Source organism: Macaca thibetana, chromosome 1, assembly GCF_024542745.1.
Source record: "Macaca thibetana thibetana isolate TM-01 chromosome 1, ASM2454274v1, whole genome shotgun sequence".
Lineage (NCBI taxonomy): Eukaryota > Metazoa > Chordata > Mammalia > Primates > Cercopithecidae > Macaca > Macaca thibetana.
The window spans coordinates 73,502,299-73,515,855 of NC_065578.1; positions in this window are offsets into that span (position 1 = coordinate 73,502,299).

The following is a 13,557-nucleotide window of genomic DNA, read 5'->3' on the forward strand; positions in this document are numbered from 1 at the left end:
ATACTCCTTCAATTGTGCTTCAGTGCATTTCTGAAACAATCTAAACTAAAATGTCTATATTCTTTGGCCACTGGCTTATGATGTGTTACTGATATGCTTGTTGAATCTCCAGCCTCCTTAAATGCTTTTTAAAATCTTTGCTACAACCAACACATCGTAGCTAAGTAATCTGTACATGTGAATGATTTTTTTTTATTTCTTTTCTTACCAGTATCCACTCTTTTCTCTCTGCAGCACATTCAGATGGTTCAAGTGAGTTTTAATTTACCACTTCCTTGTAGGAGAGTGTCACATCGCCCAGAATAGAATTAAAGCATTTACATCTTGAGGCAAAAAAATCTTTTAAAATACAACTATGTTGAAATCAAGTAAGTGTTCATTTCATTTGCAGGTTTAGAAATGTTGCACTGCTTAATGAAGTTTACGTGAGTGGTTTTTTTCCTATTATTTTTAGCCTTGGGGTTTGAGAAAGTAAATTATGTCTGTCAATATGCTGTTCTTTAGAGAAGTTTCAAATATTTCTAGAACTAGAAAACTTGGACTACACAAAGAAATAATTACGAATAGATCAAGTGGCCCAAGTTCAGATTTTAAATGTACAGGCACACTGACAAGTCATAAATTAAAAATGCACTAATTATATATCACTGGGATCAATCTTTAATGAAATTGAATAAGAAAGATCATCACTCATTATGACTGGTTAAAGTTGATAGAGCTTCTAATTAAGCATTATCCAGTCGAATAAAGAGCTGTCTGTGGAAGCTAGCCTATGAGGAAGGAAGGAGAACGTTTTAGAGTAATTCTTTTTTACTTGTTGCAACAGGTGATTCTTCAATACAAAATAAATATTTACCATGAGTTCAGTGAGAAGAAGCAATTTACAAAATTAGCCATGTTTCTTTTGTCTTCAATTATGTATCTCTAGACTACAAACATGCTGCAATTTTCCATAACATAAAAATAAATAAGCAAAAACAAAAACAATACTTCTCTTAGCCATATTATTTCATCAGGATGTAGTAAGCCTAGTTTCATCTACAATGAAACCTAAGTTGTACTAGCCGTCATAATATACCCAACACTGAATTCTAGATTCAGATATGTACCTCCCTGCTTCGTATCCCTCCCTTACTGGAAAAAAATACATAGGCATCTCTATTTGGAGAGCTCTAATCTTCTCTCTATCAAGTAAGATAATCTTTTTCATCTAGATAAATGACACAGCCATTCACCAAATTGCTCAAGGCAAAAACCTGGAAATTTTCCATGACTCTTCAGGTACTTCCCCTCATCCTTTTCATCCTGTTTTCAACAAGTGAAACATATGAAATGAAAAACACATGAATATGAAAAACACAACCAAAACCCATCCACCTCTCTCAACTTGTTGAGCTACCGTTTTCTAGACGAATGCAATTTTTTTTTACATCCCATAATGCCTTATTGTATACTGTAATAACAATGATCTGACTTTTATAATTGCACATGAAGGCAAAGTTACAGAAAGCCTACAAAGGAAAGATTTAAAAGATTGGCACTGAGGTGTATGAGGCGTTGAAAGAAAAAGGAATACTGTGGCCATCTCAACCTTGCTTCACTAATTTAGTACTGTTTTTGTATCCCATTTTGCTTCCCTGAAGACTACCTTTTAGGACAAAGATTCATACTACTTTCTGACATTCTACACTTTATTTTCTCCATGAAGTTTTGCCTGGTGATAGTCTGCAATCTCTTTACCACCCACATTGTTGTTTTTTACCTTTTTCATATTTGCTACGTGTAATCAGATGTCCGCTGGAAATTTGCTTTCCCTTTAGATGCAGGCAACGTTAGTTGAATCTCTATTCTAAACCCCATAGATGTCAAAAACTTTTCTCAAATATCTGTGAAATTCCTGGAGATCATACATCTTCATAATTACTTTGGGCTGTAAGCTTCCACTTCTGTTGAGTTAGTTCTGTTTGGGCTTGCATGTGATTTTCTCACAATTCTATGAGCTGAGCACGTATTTTTCACTATGTGAGTCTCAAACTTTTCCTCTTCCCCACAATTAGAGCATCACCATATCCCCTCCAGAAACAGGCCTTCTCACACAAATTTTATGTGTAGCAAATTTCTCTGAATCATTGGAGCTATGGAGGAAGGTGCTGAAAGGAAAGAGAAAGATACATATCAGAGTACAGCATTAAGTAATAATTGTTTTTAGAAATCCTTTGGCATCCTCATCACCAAGACTTTCTTCATTAGCTATTTTTTTTATAATCCAAAATTATGTCTAACTTTGTTTCTCTTCCTCAGACCAACTTCTTCCATCCCATTACGAGATATGCACACATTGTTTACATTGTAGACATATAGCATTTATCTCTTCTTTCTCTTGTGTCATTAGTTTTCGTCCTTTAATGGATTATTCTCATCAGTACACAAATATTCTGTGGTTTTTCCAATTAAAAAAAAAAAAAACCCTTGACTACAATTCCTTCAGGTATTACTTTATTTCCTTGCTCCTTTCACACTAAAATTTTTAGAATACATTGTCTATTCTTCCATTCTTCAGTTCCCATCTTCCTATTTACTCTTCAACCCAGTTCAGGCTTTTAGCACCCCTCTTCATTACCACTACTCCATTAAACTTGTTCTTCTGAAGATTTCCAGAGCTCTCGACTTTGCTAAATCCAGGGGTCATTCTTGGTCTCATCTTCTTGCCCTTTAAACAGCATTTATCTCAATTGATTACTTCTTTGACTTGCATTCTTTACCTGGATTCAAGGAACCCCAATTACTGGTTCTTTTTCTAACTTATTGGTCACTCTTTTTAAGTCTCTTTAACTGATTTCTCCTTATCTTCCTCACCTCGTATCACTAGAAGGTCACAGATATTTGTGTTTGAATTACTCTATCCACATTCACTCCTTTGGAATACCATCCATTCTCATAGCATCTATGTGTTATCAATTCTCAAATCTGTATTTCTCATTATCAAAATGTAACTCTCAAATTGTTAAAATATGAATCCATAAATTGTGAACGTGGGTCAGAATTTAATTAATGAGGAAACCAGCAGGATTATGAAGTTGGTTTTATATTGTACCAGATGCTACAAGGAAGAAAATTTATATACAACATTATAAAGAAGTTTGTCCAATACTAGAGTACATTTTCTTATGAGATAATAGGCTTAAGCAAAAAGTCCAAAAGACAATTTAGCAGGAGTTTTCTCAAGTTCTTATTTTAGATAAGAGGTAGGGCCTGGAGACAGGGAACATAAGGCTGATTCACACTTAAACTATGGCAGGAAATATCCTTTCCAGAGGGTGTATGCAGAGTAAATGACTTTAACTTTACTTCATCCTCTCCATTTACATAGGGCATACACCGAGTAACCATTGGAAATCTCTAGAGGGTATATAAACCCCCGCAAATTCTGTAACGTCGTCCATGAGACCCTATGCTCTGGCCCACTCCCACACTGTAAAGTGTACTTTTATTTTGAATAAAGTTCTTCATTCTTTCTTCACTTTGTGTGTTTTGTCTAATTCTTTGTTCAAAATGCCCAGAACCTGGTCACTGTCCACCGGTAACAGGATTAGCTAATGACTGTGGGTTGGATTTCCTGAAAAGCAGAATCTGAGATGTACTTTAGAATGCAAAATATTCTTAAGGAGGGCCTGTGGGACTAACACTTGTACAAGGAAGGGGAGAGAGCAAAACAAAGAAGAAGAAAGTGAAGCTGAGATGCAATCCCAAAGACAGCCTTAATTGGCTAATCCCAAGAGGAGCTCTGGATACTAGAATAGCACTTCAGTGTTTCCCAAGTTTAACCTGGTTGGCCAGGATTTATACCACACATCAATTATCTTTTCTCAGGTGCCCAATCGATAAGGAATACAATGGACAAGATACCTTTTTAGGAATAAGGCAGTATGTGAAAGGGGACTGACCCGTGAAAGCTCTCCACTGACAGCACTTGCAGTAGCTGAGGTAACAAGCTCTTCATTGAAGAAGTGATATGGGTGCTATCACAGTGTTCACCACAGTAACATTATGAAGTCCAACTCAATCCAAGATTCAATTTCTATATGTAACTATTTTAATGTCAAGTTGAATTATGACTTCCAAACTAATCATGCAATATTGTACTTATTTTAAGTATACCCAATCCAGGAAGAAACTATACTTTAGTAGATATGTCAATCATTGATTTACAGAAGCTTTTTTTTTTTTGTAATACTGTCACAAATCTACATGATAATCCCTAGTGCCAGATTTTACTTTTGACTAGCTGAGCAAGCTAAAATATTCATAAATTCACATGAAGCCAGATGGCTTCCCACTGAATATGCATTTGAATGATTCCTGTACATTATTTATTCCAAGAAGTGCACAAAATATACCATCATCATAGCAGAGACTCCTAATAAGTTTGTTTCAGAAAGGAGTCAAGGAATAACAGGTGTCCAATGCTAACTATATTTTGCACTGAACCATGATTCTATCTATATTTGAGAATTACTAACAGCAGACTCCATATAGTTATTTTCTATTAGTCTCGGAAATATCAGGAATCTGAAAGAAGGAAGGTTCAGCAAGAATGACTAGCATTTTGAGAAAAATAGGATTTAACATGCCTAGCATAACGTCTTAATAATTTGCTTAGTTATCTAAAATATTGAAATGCACAACACAAAGTATTAACCATTTTTGTCAAGTCTATCAGTATGTTTTTAGGGATACTTTTTTTTCAGATTAAAATCACAGATGTGAATTTGAAATGAAAATATAACTTAATCATTAAAAGCTTTTTCTCCAACGTATTTGGGGAGATAAGAAATGAAAATAGCATTTTTTTTCTTTTTTAATTCATAAAGTTTTCCTTTCATTTAAATCTGCTATGTCCCTTTTTAAAGTTTTCTGTTCCCTGGACATCTATCATCATTGCTGTCCCCACCTTCCGTCTTCTCTTTTTTTCCTTCAAATGTGATAATCACTGTTGTTTTCTAAACCATATCTAATAATTCTACTGTCTAAAGTCAGGGTGGATATGCTTCTGATCCTTGTTCTTCAGCGTTATATTGCTATGCTTTCATGTATATCTTTGATTGACTTTGTTTGTTGGTCATTGTCCTTAGCAAAGTTATTTGCCGAGGTTTCCCATGGCCTAAGATGAATGGACTCTCCTGTAGAGACTTTATATTTGCTCCTATCAGGAGACCAGAGAGGCATTGCCACTTAAGAACTACCTCAGATTAAGTTCAAGAGTGAGCTTCTCTGACTTACTAGGCTCTGTATAAATCCAAAGTGAGTATTTTTGTAGCAGTAATTTGTCAGGAACCTTATTTTACTTTCTTTTCCTTCTCTTTTTTCCTTCCTTCTTTTTTTTATTTCTTCTGCTCTGCTTAACAGCAAGGCAAGCTGCTTGACAATTCTTTGGTTTGGAATAAAGGAGGACGTATTTACTCTAGTTGATCCTTATCCAAAGGCATATTTTTGGGAGGCTTTAGATTAATGTGTCAAGGACACACTCTAAGAATTTCCGACCTGAGGAAACACTTGGCCACCCTCTGGTTCCTTAGAACCTAAGTTTAAGTGTGCGCTTTTGGCGAATTCCTCAGGGCAAAAACATATTCCATACCAACTATATTTCTTATACAAGTAAATATCCACTTATATTTCTGGGTTTAAGCACTTTCCTGAAATGGTTTGTGTATAAAACTTTATTGTTTTTAGTTCCTCATTGTTTTTTGTGATTATGACTTTTATACTTAGCATTTAAAATCAGTCCATTATTGTCACTTTTGTGAAACATAACTCTAATTCTGCATTATCTTATCGACTTATTATCCAACATTTTCACTATATTTTAGTTGGTAGAAGGTATGGTATGTTAGTGTAGGGGATAGTACTAGTAGATGATATATTTTATAAGGAATGTTACAGTCATGGAATATAATGATCATGAAAATGCTAAACATATGAAGAAAAAACAGCAAATAAAATAAACATTTAGACCCTTATCCCATTTATCCCCCATCCCATAAGCCACATGATGGAGTAGACAACTCAGCACCTAGCATGATGCCTGCTATGAGATGATAAACCGTGTTAAATCTTTTACAGAGGAGGTCGGAATAAACATAAGCAGACAAAAGTATGTTAAATGTATATTTTTTGAAATAGGAAATAAGCCTACATAATTTCCTTTAAAAAAGTCACCATTTATAGTAGATAGAACACATAGACCAGTGTTAGACCCTCCCTGACTTCAAATTGTCACAATTTGAAGTTCATTATGTGCCAGGATATTTGATCAGCACTAAGAATATTTTATCCCTTGCTCTCAGGGTTCTTCCAGTTTAGTTGAGGATAAGAAAGGAAAAAAAAATTGCAATAATTCCTAGCTAGAGCTACCATAAGTAAGGCTTTCGAATAGTCAGCCAAAGAAACTAACAAAAGCTACGTGATGAGGAAAGATCTCTTAGTCTGGTAGGTAAGAGTTCTCGGTCAATAGGAAGGTCTGAAAGAAACCCAGTCGCAGTGTAGTGTGTCACTTCAGAAATCACATGGAAGTGTAAGAGTGGCTTGGGAAAAAGTCTACACTTGATTAATTTATAGTATTTTATATAAATATGCAGGTAACTTCATATTTACGTAAATACGCAGGTACCTTAGAAATTAAACCTCTGACCAAATTATTATTAATGATTTATTTCAAAGAAGGGGAAAGAAGAGAGAAAGTGGTATGTGTTTGTGTGTGTGTATGTAATATGGGAGTGATAGTCCCAGTATTTGGCTACCAAATGACAAAATTGACTTTAGACATTGATGGATAGTAACGAATAGGGAAACAAATAATAATAATTAATGTCTTCCCACAGATCACTTCCTAATAAAACACTGTAAATTAAAGGATATGGTGATTTATGTTATAGCTTTGCTTAACGATAAGCAGCACTTACTGAACTGTGTAGAACTGAAACAAGAGAGAACTGGAAAAGAGAAACTTCACAAATGCATTAAAATAGTACAAATATTGTACAGAAAAGTATTTACTTTGAACCTGAAAAAATTTAAATTAGATTTTAAAACTTTAGTGTTTAATCCTATATTTTATATTCTCATTAAAACACGTATTTCTTGGAAATGTTTTTGTTTAGACATGAGTAGTTACTTTTGTCTTTACAAGAGTTTTTCCCTATCTGTGCTGAGCTAAAAATTCAGTATACATCTGGTTTTTTTATTGATACAGTATAGAAACAACATCACATATGATAGTATTATATCAGTCTGATTTAAAGAACTAAAAGAAGGTGTTTATGGAGTAAACTACACTGCATAAACTTTTTTTTCATGGCTCTTAGTAGAAAAATAACAACAGCAACAACCAAAATATGTACACAAATGCACATTTTATAGTCCATAGTCAGACATTAGCCAAACCAATAAAACAATCTTCAAAGATTTTCATTGCATGAAAACAAAATATAATTTTCTAGTTAAGCATAAAGCTCAACAAAGGAAACATGTAAAAATGAAACAACACTTTAGCTTTGTTCCTAGCACTGCTATTAACTCACCGTGATCTTCATTAAACCAAAAGTCAAATATATGAACAGGAAAGGCCACTGGGCATTGTGAATCTGAAATGGTGTGCTAGAAAGTGTTTTGAAATTTAAAGGAAAAAAAAAAAACAACCTTCCTGACAGCTGAAAATATGCCTCCTATTCAGTTATGATATCTAAGAAAATTTAATGGAATTATTAAAGGAGCGCTTACAGAATATGGGCAATTACTGTCTTTAGATGGGACAAATATATTTCATAACCGATTTCTTCATTGCCAAGAACAGTTTTATTTCTTTGATCTTTCTTTCGTGATAATGAGGTAGATGTGTACAGGATTGAACATTACATTTCCAATGTAATCCCAACAGACTTGCAACAAGCAAATTTTTTATGTTATTCTTTATAAAATGATGCCTCTGTTTAAACCACTCACTTTCTTCAACATACCATGAATTCATATATAATTTGTGTATTTCTGCCACTTACAGAACACTGACTTATACCACTCTTCAGGTACTTCTGTCCTCCAATAATTATATTGTGTTTTTGTGTTTTTTTTTTAAGCTTTTCTAAGTTATTCTGGTTTGATTACATGTTTCCTTTGTAACTCTTTTTATCTTTTCTGTTCATAGTTTCTACCATTGCTGCTACTTTATATAATTTCTCTGTCATTTCGTATTTATGGCTTTGTCTAATTTAGCCTCATCAATTTTTAGTCCCCTAAAAAAATCCAGGATGAAATTTAAATTACTTTGATCCCATCAATTTTGTTTAATTTGTTTACTGTGTAAAACAATAATAGAGATTTTAATGAACATCATCTTAATAATTTCTCTGTTATGGTAGAATCAAAATTGTGTCCAGACTCTTAATTTATCATATTTTAGATATTAAATTATTATTTATTTCCCACTAAGATTTTAAAAAATCTACAAGTAGCAAGACTTATTGCAAATCATGCCAGATTCGAAAATCCTTCTGTACTAGCCCATTGTAGCCCTTTCTTCCTTTTCCATAGCATATGAAGGTTTTTCTGTTTGTTTGTTTGTTTTGCACCAATCATTTGATACTCATCAAAAGTTACTTTGTAAAATAAATTAGATTTTTGAATATCAAATTAGGTTATAAACTCTGTAAGCAAGGGCCCTACCTTATACTTCCTTATAGACAAGCTGTGTCAAAAACCACTTTTTGGAGTTTTATTTTACTTCTAATTCAAGGAACTAACCTCAGCAGATTCTGATTTAGTTGATCATGAGTAGGTTCTTGTAATTGTAGTTTGTAAAATCTCCCTGAAAGTCTGGTTTGTAAGTTATTGCTAGTGCATCAAATCCCTTGTATAAATTACTAATGCTAGCAACTCCAACTAATGCAAAAACTTCTTAAGGATTACATAAACAGGAAGATGAGGAAAACAAAGAGACTAATATTTGTGTGAATTTTCCTTGCATAGAATTTCAAAAGACTGTAGTATTTAGTCTGCAGAATTGCAATGGCCTACTCTATTTTCACTTTACCTCTTTTCCAAACTTAGCAATATTTCTCTTACTGAAGGAATGGATTCTATCCAGTTCAATTGGTTCAATCCCTTTCAGCTCAGTTCAATTTTATTCAGTTCAATTCCTTCCAAAACAATTAAATTTATATCTATACCTATCAGGAACTGTGTTGGGCTATTTCAAATGCAAAGATGCCTGCATTCAAGTTACTTATTGCCTAGGAGGAGGGATAAAAGCATTAATTCTATATTCTGTAGTAAATCCCTTAATAGACACAGATGCTGCATGGATCGCAACTTTCTTAAACTACATATATGTATTCTCTCTATATATATATATTTATATAATGTATACATGTGTATTATATATAGTGTATATGCACATATATAAAATTATACTATAAACTTACCAAATATAAATATGTTTAGCCTTCAAAATGAAATAGTTACTAACAGCCATCTTTAGTAACATTAAATGATGCAGCCCTGATAGATCATCTCAAGGTGACTTTGTAGATTAGTACATGTCCAGACTCTGTAGAAGAAATGAGTTTTATATAATAAGTCAAAGAGAGAATGTATACTCTTCAGAGGACCCAAACATAACTATTGTAGTTTGCTAATAAGTTGACTGTTATATAGCTGCACTGAGCATCATGGGCAATGAGAGTTTCAGAAAGATAATGATGGAGTTAATTTGTGAAAACTCCAATGTGATAATATGCATTTATCTCTCATTCTGATGTGCTTACGGCCTACACAATTTCCAAATGCCTTGATACCCTTTACCACAGGCCTTATCATTTATTCTCTGGCTGTATATATGAACTAGGGAAATATGGGTGATAATTTTAGGTAACTATTTGTGTAATCAGACCTAGACCTCAACCTGGGAAACTCTGGTCAGCAGTTAGGAAATTGTAACACATAGTGAGCCAACTTAAACAAATAGACTCAAGACTTACAATCAAATCCAGTATATTATATTATGATTTAATAAACTTAGGCATCAGAAACATCACAGTTAGAATTGTCTTCACATCATTTGCTTTGGACCTCAAGAGGGGGTGACCTTAAATTATAAAGTTAGTGGTATGGGAACAATGGGACCCCTGGGCAACATAGAGTGCTTCTAACACCTTTGCATGTACAATTTCCTCTGATCTGTAATTCAGAACTTGCCTTTTAGTATTGAGGACAATTTCATTTTTAAAGTTTCTAGCTTGAGCTTAAGTCCATTAATTCACAATTTTTCTTCTCCATTAGTGTGAACTTCATGTGACCAAATTTTGGTCAAAGAGACAAAGCAGGGTAGGAGATACAATGGGAGCACAAGGACAACATGGCCAAAATGTTTTGTGAAGTCGGTAAAGACTCCTCAGAAGAGCTGACATTTAAACTGAATCCTGAAGCAGGAATATGACTTTCCTGGAGATAAAGGCAAGAATACTAGAGCAATCACTCTCCATATTACCAGACAATTTAGGCTTATTAGTAGTGGGAACTTCCAAAAATGGCTTTCCATGAAAACAAGTGGTCTTGAAATTCATAATAATTATAGTCTACTCTTGATAATCCATGTTGAAGAAGGGGAGTACAGTTGTAAGGAAAACATGAAGTTTTTCACAAATTGTAATTAAAATGTAAATCTTTTTGTATATACTTAGATACTAAACTTGAATTCTGGTTGGGAAGGGTATATTATTTGGATGCCAATAAAATGAGATATAAATCTATGAGGACATATGTTGAATTGGAAGCACTTAACTTGGGTTTATTATTAAAAGTCTGCCTGGCATTGAGGATGCACTCAAATATTACTTACTATAACAAGCCCATAAATAATTGGCTTCAGAAACAATAGTCTCTGAAAAAAGAAATCAGAAATCTGTGTGGCCATACAAACTGCAACTTTCTATTAATTCACTGAATGAAATGTGTTGACCCGTTAATGGGGTTATGAATGAAAGTTGAGTTTTTTGTACCCCTAACAGCATTATACTAACTCCTAGCACTCCTTTAAATTTTATGCAAGGTATTAAAGATTATATATGTGAAATTTCAACCGTGAAAAGAGTCAGTCTAGCTCCACAACTAAATATACAATGTATAGAAACAAAATACAATTGAATCAAAGTTAGTTCTGATTGGTGGAGTGCTGAGCTTGCCAATGTGATGAAGGAAGATCATGAACCTATGCATACACACAAATTGCTGATGCTATTTCTGCCACCGTTATAGAGAATGGTGACAAGGTGGTTAAAAAACATAGTACATGATAACTATAATCACTATTCTGCCATTAAGAAGATATAGGAGAAGATGTACCAAAAATGATGGTGACTATAGACAGACAGCTTACTGAGACTTTCTCTGCTTGGAGGGAATAAGTAAAGTACTGGTCCTATGGAATCACTCATCATGCTAACTCAAGAACTCAAGGATCATACATAAACTCAGAGACATGGTGCTTAGATAATGCTCTTCTGTCTCAGGACATTCCAATTTTTTTTTTTTTTTTTTTTTTGAGACAGGGTTTCGCTCTTGTGGCCCAGGCTGGAGTGCAATGGCGTGATTTTGGCTCAGGCGTGGCATTTCCCTTAAACTTGAAGAACTACCAGGACCGATTTTAATTTTGAGGGGCCACACTGTAGCAGACACAGCAACTTCCTGCTTTCTCTATCACTGGAGTTGGCTGCAGTAAGCAACAGGGAATTAGTCACTGAGTCAACAAGGGGGAACCAAGCAAACTTGTTTATCTAATTTTGCTACATAATAGCTACATGTCTATGGATTCTCTAACAACCACATTATATAGTCCCACTTTTCAAATCTTTAAATAATTTGTCCTGCCTATATCAAAATATATTTCTTTTCACTTTGAGGAACAGCCACAGGTAGATAATTGACAAGTGAAAAGAAAATTCTCAAAAAGAAGAGGAAAGAGTAAAGAGGACTTGGTCCTACATCTCAAATACAAGCTCAGTCACAGTAGAATAGGGCACCAGTCAGAGTCATGAGGTACCCTTTCTAGGCTCTAGCTTCAAGACAACATTTCTAAACATACTCTGGGCCAGAAGGGAACCTGCTGCCTTGAAGGGAAGGACCAAGTTTTGGCAGGACTCATCACCTGCTGACTAAAGAGCGAATAACCAGCAGTGATACTTAGGTTGTATGCTATGTGCTTTGGGTGAGACTATGAGTCTTGCTGGATTCAGATGAGACTCAGCACTTTTCTAGCTGTGGTAGCTACAGGGAGAGATTCCTTCTACTTGAGAAAAGCAGAGAGAAAATAAAGGGGACTTTGCCTTGCATCTTAGGTATCAGCTCAGCCACAGTCAGGAAGAGCATCAAGCAGGCTCTTAAGGTCCCTAATTCCAGGTCTTGGCTCTTGGACAGCATTTTGAGACCTGCCCCAGGCTAGAGATGAGACCATTGCCCTGAAAATTGAGTCCCAGGTCAGGCGACATTCACCACGAGCTGACTTAACAGCCCTTGGGTCTTAAGGGAACATTGGCAGTAGTCTGGCTGTACTCTGCATGGGCCAGTGATGGTAGTGGTCACAGTGTGAGGCTCCTCTCCCTGTGGAAAGAGGAGAGAAGAGTGGAGAAGACTGTGTCTCATTGTTTGGTTGCCAGCTCAGCCAAAGTACAATAAAACACCAGGTAGAATTCCAAGGTTTTGACTTTAGTACCTGGCTCCAAGATGGCACCTCTAGACCTGCCCAGGACCTGGAGAATCTTGCCATCCTGAAAAGTAGGAAACAAACCTGATTGGCTTTCCCCCACTGATTGTAGAGCCCAGAGCCTTGAGTGAACATAGGCGGTAGCTAGGTAGAGGTTGCAGTGGCTCTTGAGTAAGACCCAGTGTGAAGCCCCAGTGGTGGCCACAGGGGTGCTTGTGTCACCCCACTTCCAGTTCAGGCAGCTCAGAACAGAGAGAAAGATTTTGTTAGTTTGTGAGAAAGTAAGGGAAGAGAACAAGAGTCTCTGCCTAAAAATTCAGAGAATTCTTCCAGATCTTACCCAAGACTATCAAGGCCAAACCTCCACAAGTCTGCAACAGCCAGAGCATTAATAGGCTTGGGGTGCCCCTGAATGCAGATATGGCTTAGACAACAACACCCAAGTCCTTTGGAACACCTGGAAAGTCTTCCCAAGAAGAAAAAGTACAAACAAGCCCAGACAGCAAAGATGACAATAAACACCTAACTCTTCAATGCCCAAAGATGAATATCCACAAACATCAAGGCTTTTCAGGGAAACATGATGTTGCCAAATGAACTAAATAAAACATGAGTGACCAATCCCTCAGATACAGAGATATTTAATTTTTCAGAGAATTTAAAGTAGCTGTTTTGAGGAAACTCAAAGAAATTCAAGATAACACTGAGAAGAACTCAGGATTCATTCAGATAAATTTAACAAAGAGATTGAAATAATTTTTTAAAAATCAAGTGGAAAGTATGGAGTTTAGAAATGCAATTGACATACT